Genomic DNA, 8,980 nt, shown 5'->3' with positions numbered 1-8,980 from the left:
AAAAGAAAAGAAAATAAAGTAAAAATAATGGTAAGTGCAATGACAAGACAAGATGATGTGATAAGAAGTGACGGGTGCTATTTTGGGTCAGGTGACTATTCTCTTTTGCTCCCCTGTCCCCATCTACTCTTCATCCTTCTTTGGGCTGCTCTGTGCATATTTACAAAATGCATTACCAAGTCTCCTTTGCTGCCAGCCTTCTAGTTGAGTTCAACCAGTGACAGACACCAGTAGTAGATAGGTGGGTGGGTGGAGAGAGAAATGAAGATTTTGCTTGCTCCTTCCTTGCTTGGGAATGTTTTCTGCCTCCTCGTCCAGGCACCAGAAAATTTCATTTCCTCCGCTTGCTCCTTTGAACCTCTTGGTGGTCATAGCTTCCCACTCTTACTAGCCCCTGGGTGTCCCAGTGATCTTATTTCTCTTCATCTTGCCTAAACTGTTAATAGTTATTTTGAATCATCTCAGTCAGATTCTGTTTCAGAAAAGGGCTCTTTAAGGTAATACTTTTTTTGTGTTGTTGAAACAGTATATTGTGAATAATGTGTTTTTGAGGTCAGTAAATATGCTTATACAATGTGATTTTCAAAAGTGCAGTCTCATTAGTCAAGACAGATCACTATTTAGCCAGGCTTATCTTTCTGGATCTGAATACAGAATGGATTACCTTCTCATCCTGTCTTGGCCTTATAGCTAAGTATCTTAAATTGTGCATTAAAGAGAGAGCATGGGGCCAGGCATGGTGGCTCACGCCTGTAACTCCAGCACTTTGGGAGGCTGAGGTGGGCAGATCACTTGAGACCAGGAGTTCGAGACCAGCCTGGCCAACATGGTGAAACCCTATCTCTACTAAAAATACAAAAAATTAAGTGGGCATGGTGGCACATGCCTGTAGTCCCAGCTACTTGGGAGGCTGAGGCAGGAAAATTGCTTGATCCGGGAGGCGGAGGTTTCAGTGAGCTGAGATCGTACCACAGCACTCCAGCCTGGGCAAGAGTGTGAAACTCCGTCTCAAAAAAATAAAAAAGAGAGAGAGCATGTTGTGGTGACTACCCAGGCATCTAGATTACCCAAGTAATACAGTTTGTGGCTTATGTATGGTACAGAACTATATTTCCTCCAGCAGGATTCATCCTTAGCTGTTAATTTCCATTCCTTGCCATAGAGAGGGGGTCAGGGTCTTAGAAATCAGTGAAGCCTTTTCTTGGACATACAGACAAGCCATTACAGGAGGTGGTACCAAGAATGGTGCTTTCATTTGGAGGATTCCTAAAATAATTGTTACAGCTTTTTCCCCCCTCTCTGTTAAACGTTTGCAAATTCAGGGGTCTTCTTCCAAGGAGAGTCTAGACTAGAGAATGAGGAGGGGCTCATAAGAAGAGTACCTTGCTAGAGCTTCCATGAGCGTCATGCATGACCTCAGTGAGATAAAAGAACATAAAAGAATGTGCATTGTTTATGGTGTCAACAGCTTTATAAACATGGAAAGCTATAGACTGAGAGAAGGGGGAACATCCAGCAGAAAGAGAGCAGGAAAAAAAAAACTTGAGGCAAGCAATTGTTCAAAATCTTACTGCCTCCCTGGTTTCTTCTGCATTTGAATTTCTGTTGAACACTGATAGGAGGATTGCCTTTAGGGGACACGAGGAAGGGAGTTGGGAAGTATTCAGTTTCCGTTTAGCCCTAGGAAACTACAGGAGGACTCGAAGCCAAACTGAATTAATTAAGGAACGGTATGGGTATGTGCGTGTGCCTTGGGAGACTTTTTGAAAACGGGATGAGAATGTTGTTCTTGGCCCCAGGAGAGGGGCATAGGGACTTTGAGGGCGTGAATCTTTCTGTTGTGCTTTCTGGGGTCACATCTGTACAAAATCAGGTAGGCCAAGAGGTAACGTAAGCAACCTCTTCAGCCCCAATTGTGTCCCTGCTCCATCTCTCAGGTGAGTTAACACACTTGGGGCCACATGCTTTCGTAAATTAATTTATACCTTGTTCTGTCCCAAATTCGATGACATTGTCCCCTGTTATGCATTAAAGGAGATAATTTGAAGCACTGTGACCTCATCCTTCCAGATTAGAAAAGTGTTGTACCGTGGGTAAATAAGACAACCTCTTTGGAAGTGTTTTGCATATTGGAAGGAAGACACTTTATACAACTGTAATTCTTGTTAACCATTACCCAAAATACAGCCTGGGGGGCCAGACTGCATGCTGTGGAGGCACTTGGCCTGTGTTTGAATTCTTGTTCCTTTGCAGTTTAACTGTGTGACGTTGGGCATGTTACTTGACCTCTCTGGATCTGAATGCAGAATGGATTTCCTTCTTATCCTGTCCTGGGTTTCTCCAGGACAGCCTCAGTTTTCCCATCTGAAAAGTGAGGAACCCACCTCCGTGTGAGGATTAAATGTACTGGGATTATACAAAGATGTAGAACAATGCCTGGCCCACAGTGAGCACTTGAGGACACAGTGAATTGGAACCCAGAAGGATGCATGAAAACCTTCTTCTACAGACATAGTGAGAATCCCGGCAGCTTGGCTGTAAAAGCTGGGAAAGTAAAGGAGAATGCAGAGGGGGGTTTTCCAGGCATCTGTTTTCCCATTCTCAGGCGTGGGTATGATTTCTCTGCTCCCCTGAGGAAGCAACTCTTTGAGACAAGGGTAAGATTCAGCCACGGTGTATTGCTGTTGCAGAAGCTTTAACCACCTCAGCTTACAGCAGAGGTGTCAGCAATATAAGCTTCTCTTTCTGCAAATGGCTTCTTCTCACCACACCTCTGTGGACAGTGTTTAATGGTGGGATTGGCTCATTTTCTGGAACCAAATAAACATTTGTTCCCACTAGCCCCATAGTGCTAGCATCACTATTAATGAGCGGCAGTGTTGTCCATTGTAGCAGGAGTCATTAGGGAAGCCATGGTAGAGCTCTGTTTATTACCAGGGGAGGTGTCAGAGGCAGAGAAAGCGCGGCTGGGGCTTCCAGGCCCCAGCAGATCACGCAGCACAGGCAGCCAGAGCAATCATTCTTAGACTTGTGAAGTCGGGACGTAAATTCCAAGAGGAATAAGAATGGGTAAGATAAAGGAGTTGGGGTCCATGATTCAGAGTCATTTTTCAGATTTCTGAAATTTCGAATAAGTTAAGGTTAGATGGTGGTGCAATTTAAAGCACACTTCCTAAGGGGGTCGCAATTTGAGCAATGCCTTATTAAGGAACAAGCTAGCCCTGAGCTGGTTTCTTTGTCAGTGATTGTACTGTCTGGTGCTCAGTAAATATGCATTGTAGGTGCTGTGGATTGGCCGGGCCATCAGGGAGATCTTCGGAATGAATAGGGTCCATCAGAGTGCAACATGCACAGAATATATATTGTGGCAAAATCCACTGGCCCCTTAACTCTGAGACTAAATCAGTCCCTGCAAACACACTGAGATTGTGCACAGCTAGTTGCTTGGCAGAGAATACTGAATTTACTTATTTATTTTAATTTTTTCTTTTTTGGGACAGAGTCTTGCTCTGTCACCCAGGCTGGAGTGCAGTGAAGTGCAATCATGGTTCATTGCAGCCTCAACCTTGCAGGCTCCAGCGATCCTCCCACCTCAGCCTTTTGAGTAGCTGAGACTCCAGGTATGTGCCACCATGCCCAGCTAATTTTCTTTTTACTTTTCAGAGAGATGAGGGTCTCACTATAAGTTGCCTAGGCTGATTTTGAACTCCTGGGCCCAAGTGATCCTTCTGCCTCAGCCTCCCAAAGCACTAGGATTACAGATGTGAGCCACCGTGTAGGGGTGAATTTATACAGATAATGAGATTGCTACAGAAAGAGGTGCTTCTCAGAACTTGCTTAAGGCAGCCTGATGATCACAAAATATTTGTTGGTGCTGGTTTTAGACGAGGTTGCTTTTGGCTGGATGGATCAGTATTAGTTTGAAAGGACTGCCATAATAAAACACCACAGACTGGGAGGCTTTACGCAACAGAAATTTACTTTCTCAGAGTCTGGGAAGCTAGAAGTCCAAGATCTAGGTGTTGGCAGGTTTGGTTTCTTCTGAGGCCTCTCGCCTTGGCTTGTAGATGGCCTTTCCTCTGTTTGTGAGCATCCCTGGTATTTCTCTGTGCCCACATTTCCTCTTCCTTATAAGGACACCAGTCAAATTGGATTAGGGCCCAGCCTAATGCCCTCCTTTAAACTGAATCACATCTTTATTTATTTACTTTTTGAGACAGAGTCTCTCTCTGTTGTCCAGGCTGGAGTGCAGTGGCATGATCTTGGTTCGTTGAAGCTGCCCCAGTTCAAGCAATTCTCATGCCTCAGCCTCCTGAGTAGCTGGGACTACAGAGGTGTGCCACCATGCCCAGCTAATTTTTATATTTTTACTAGACACAGGGTTTTGCATGTAGGCCAAGCTGGTCTCGAACTCCTGGCCTCAAGTGATCTGCCTGCCTCGGCCTCCCAAAGTGCTCGGATTACAGGTGTGAACAACCACGCCCGACCCGAATCACCCCTTTAAAGGCCCTATCTCCAAACACATTCATATTCTGAGATAGTGGGGATTAGGGCTTCCCTGAATTTTGGAGGGGGTCATGATTCAGCCCATAACATACATGATCCAGTGTAAATGTTTTGAGAACAACGGGAGATGGGATTCTCACTATTGGAGAAGAGAGCTGTAAATGTGGAAAGATTGAAAACCGGATTGGGATTGAAGTACTACAGTGCAATCATACACATACATGCATACACACACACACATACACACACACACATAAATATGTACATATGTATATGCATATGTTCCTTGCCTCTGGCTACCAAGAGGGCTCAGGAGCAGCAGCACCCTGACAGCAATAAGTACAACCAGTGTTCAAATGTTGGTTCCTAAAAATTATTTTTTACTAACAGGAACCAGGTTTGTTGTTGTTTGAGAAATGGCTGTTTCCAGGGATAGAGCAGCGAAGGTCTAAAATGAGACCAGGCTATTTAATTTGAAGGGGCGCCTACTGGCCAAATCTGGCACTATTTAAATGAATGATGATAGTAATCAATTATAATGCACTGAACTAGTAGGAATCATTGAATCCACACTGATATAATTAACTAAATGAATAAATAGGTCTGGCAAGGTGGCTCACGCCTGTAATCCCAGCACTTTGGAGGCCAAGGCGGGTGGATCACTTGAGGTCAGGAGTTTGAGACCAGCCTGGCCAACATGGTGAAGGCCCATCTCTACTAAATATATAAAAAATTAGCCAGGCATGATGGCATGTGCCTGTAATCCCAGCTACTTGGGAGGCTGAGGCAGGAGGATTGCTTGAACCTGGGAGGTGGAGGTTGCGGTTGCAGTGGGCCGAGATGGCACCACTGCACTCCAGCCTGGGCAACAGAGCAAGAATCTGTCTAAAAAAAAAAAAAAGAATAAATGAGGAGAGGAGAAAACATTTTCTTGCAGTAGAGTGTCAATGAATAAATGGAGAAGGAATGATGGAGTCAGAAAATCACTATTTAGGCTGGGTGCAGTAGCTCACGCCTGTAATCCCACCACTTTGGAGGCGGAGGTGGGAGGATTACTTGAGAGGGAGATCAAGACCAGCTTGGGCAACATAGTGAGGCCCCATTTCTCCAAAAAAAAAAAAAAAAAAAAAAAAAAAGAATAAATTAGCCAGGTGTGGCACATGCCTGTAGTCCCAGCTACAGGCACATGCCTGTAGTCCCACTTGGGAGGCTGAGGCTGAAGTGGGAGGATTGCTTGAGTCTGGGAGGTCAAGGCTGCAGTGAGCCCTGATTGTACCAGTGCACTCCAACCTGAGTGACAGAGTAAGACCTTGTCTCGAAAATAAATAAATAAATAAATAAAATCATGATTTAGCAATCCTTATCATCATCATTAATTCAGAAAAGAAACATCAATGGACGCTGAGGCTAGAGAGCAAAAGTTTAACGAGGTAAGGTTATCTACATAATTTCAAAATATCTCCTAAAAATATTTATTAATTACAAAGGGGAAAAGAGTAACATACAGTGGAGAAAGCTGGCAGATACCACCTTGATCAGGTGATCAAAGTCAGTATCACCAGTAATGACACAAATCTAGATTGCATACCATCTGATGGGAGGCAGTGAGAAGAACACAGCATAATTTTTTGTGGTATTTCTGCCAAACGCACATATCCTGAATCTAACCACGAGGAAACATCAGACACACACAAAAAACTGTCCTGTAATCTTCAAAAATGTGAAGGTCACGGAGACAAAGGAAGTAAAGAACTATTCCAGATTGAAGGAGACAAAAGAGATGTGTGACAATGCAACAGTTCATCTGAACTGGTTTATTTTGTTTTCTAGAGGATATTATTGGAACAATTTGCAAAACTTGATTGAGTCTCTAGATTAGATGGTCATAATGCATAGTGTTAATTTCCTGATTTTGGTGTTTTCATTTTGGTTATGTAGGAGGATGTCCTTGTTTAAAAGAATTATAGACTAAAGTGTTTAAGTATGATGGGGCATCATGGTGGCAATTTATTTCCAAATGGTTCAGGAAATCAAGGGGTTCTTTGTTCTAGTCTTGAAAATTAATGTTTAAAATTATTTCAAATTTATAAAATTATCTAAAGAAAAGAAGGTAAAATAAAGGTATTTTACAAAACAAAATGGACAAACAAAAACTGAGTGTTCGTTACCAGCAAACCCACTGAAAGAAATTCTAAGGCACTTTTTTTTTTTTTCAGGCAGAATGAAAATAATCTCAGATGGAAGGTTGGAGAGAAATGAAGGAACAAATAAACAAACAAATGGAGAACAAAGAAAAGGGTAAACGAATGGGTAATGTACAAGAACATCAACTGTGGAGTTTTAAAATACATGACAAAATAAGTTGGGAAGGAGATATGTAAAATTACATATTCTTTTTTATTTTTGAGATGGAGTTTTGCTCTGTCGCCCAGGCTGAAATGTAATGGTGTGATCTCCACTTACTGCAACCTCCATCTCCCGGGTTCAAGCAATTTTTCTCCCTCAGCCTCCTGAGTAGCTGGGATTATAGGCACCCGCCACCACGCCTGGCTAATTTTTGTATTTTTAGTAGAGATGGGGTTTCACCATGTTGGCCAGTCTAGTCTCGAATTCCTGACCTCATGTGATCCGCCCGCCTCGGCCTCCCAAAGTGCTGGGATTACAGCCATGAGCCACCACACCCGGCCTAAAGTTAAATACTCTAAAAATTGTTTGCATTTTCTGGGAGGAAGGTAGATGTACTGATTACATTATATTTTGATAAGCCAAAGATGTATATTACAATGGAGTTTTGCTCTTGTTGCTCAGGCTAGAGTGCATGGTAGGATCTGAACTCACTCCATCTCAAAAAAAAAAAAAAGAAAATACAGGTAGTCTCCTAAATTATCTTATTAAATATATATGTACATACACACACACACACACACACGCACACACACATATATATATATTTTTTCTTTTGAGACAGAGTCTCGCTCTGTCCCCCAGGCTACAGTGAAGTGGCACAATCTCAGCTCACTGCAACCTTTACCTCCTGGGTTCAGGCGATTGTCATTTCTCAGCCTCCTGAGTAGCTGGGACTACAGGTGCCTGCCACCGTGCCCAGCTAATTTTTGTATTTTTAGTAGAGACGGGGTTTCACCATGTTGGCTAGGCTTGTCTCAAACTCCTGACCTCAGGCAGTCTACCCACCTCAGCCTCCCAAAGTGCTGGGATTACAAGGGTGAGCCATTACGCCCAGCCTGTATTTTCTAGAGATCAAGGAGGTAGTTTTAACCAAGACTGGATGCCAAAAGTTATAAAAGAAAAGATAAACATATTTGACTAAAACATTAAAAAATATTTTGTAAGTGATACCATAAAAAAGTTATTGGGCAAATTATAGTAACTGTAATGCAGATGGTAGTCAGATTTAATTTCTATAAAGTTAATCTTGAAAATTTCAGCTCCTATAAATTGACAAGATTAATATTAAATGATACAAGTAGATATTTTCTTTCTCTTTTTTTCTTTTTTTTGAGACAGAGTCTCGCTGTGTCGCCCAGGCTGGAGTGCAGTGGCCAGATCTCGGCTCACTGCAAGCTCCGCCTCCCGGGTTCACGCCATTCTCCTGCCTCAGCCTCCCGAGTAGCTGGGACTACAGGCGCCCGCCACCTCGCCCGGCTAGTTTTTTTGCATTTTTTAGTAGAGACGGGGTTTCACCGTGTTAGCCAGGATGGTCTCGATCTCCTGACCTCGTGATCCGCCCGTCTCGGCCTCCCAAAGTGCTGGGATTACAGGCTTGAGCCACTGCGCCCGGCCACAAGTAGATATTTTCTATTGCTTCCCAACAGAAAAATGGGCAACAGATACGGAGAGAAAATTCACAGAAGTCCAAATATATCCAACAGCCATATAAAAAGGGGTTCAAATTTCTTGGTGGTCAGAATGGGGCCACTGGCATTACCTTCATATAGACAAGAAAAGGTTGGGACCCCTTCCTCTGATTGAACGCCATTAGGATGCCTGTTTTTGCAAACCATTTATGGGCCAGATTTCCGCTCCATCATCCGTCATAAGCACAAACTGCACAGTGTATGCAGCGGCCCAGATTCAGAGAAATGCAAATGCACAATGAAATATTCCTTTTTATCCATTAAACTGGCAAAAAATTAAGAAGAGTCATGATACCTGTTGCCAGCAGGACTGTGGGGTGACATCCATTGCTAGTGTTGTTGTAGAGCATTCTGGCCTTTTTTTTTTTTTGGAAGGCAGTCTGGCAATATCTATTAAAATTAAAAATATGTATTTCCCTTGACCCCAGAATCCTACTCCTAGGAATCTATTCCATAAAATAAAAGTGCTAAATTGTACAAACGTGTGCAAGAATGTTTGTTGCAGCCTTGTTTGTAGCTGCCAAGAACCAGAAACCTAGTGAATGGCCATTAATCAGGGAATGGCTGAAAAATTAAAATATATTACTCCATAGAATATT

The sequence above is a fragment of the Rhinopithecus bieti genome, unplaced genomic scaffold (genome assembly GCF_001698545.2).
Source record: "Rhinopithecus bieti isolate Rb0 unplaced genomic scaffold, ASM169854v2 scaffold_13259, whole genome shotgun sequence".
Taxonomy (NCBI): domain Eukaryota; kingdom Metazoa; phylum Chordata; class Mammalia; order Primates; family Cercopithecidae; genus Rhinopithecus; species Rhinopithecus bieti.
The sequence above is the reverse complement of the archived record's forward strand: the minus strand, read 5'-3'. Positions refer to the sequence as shown.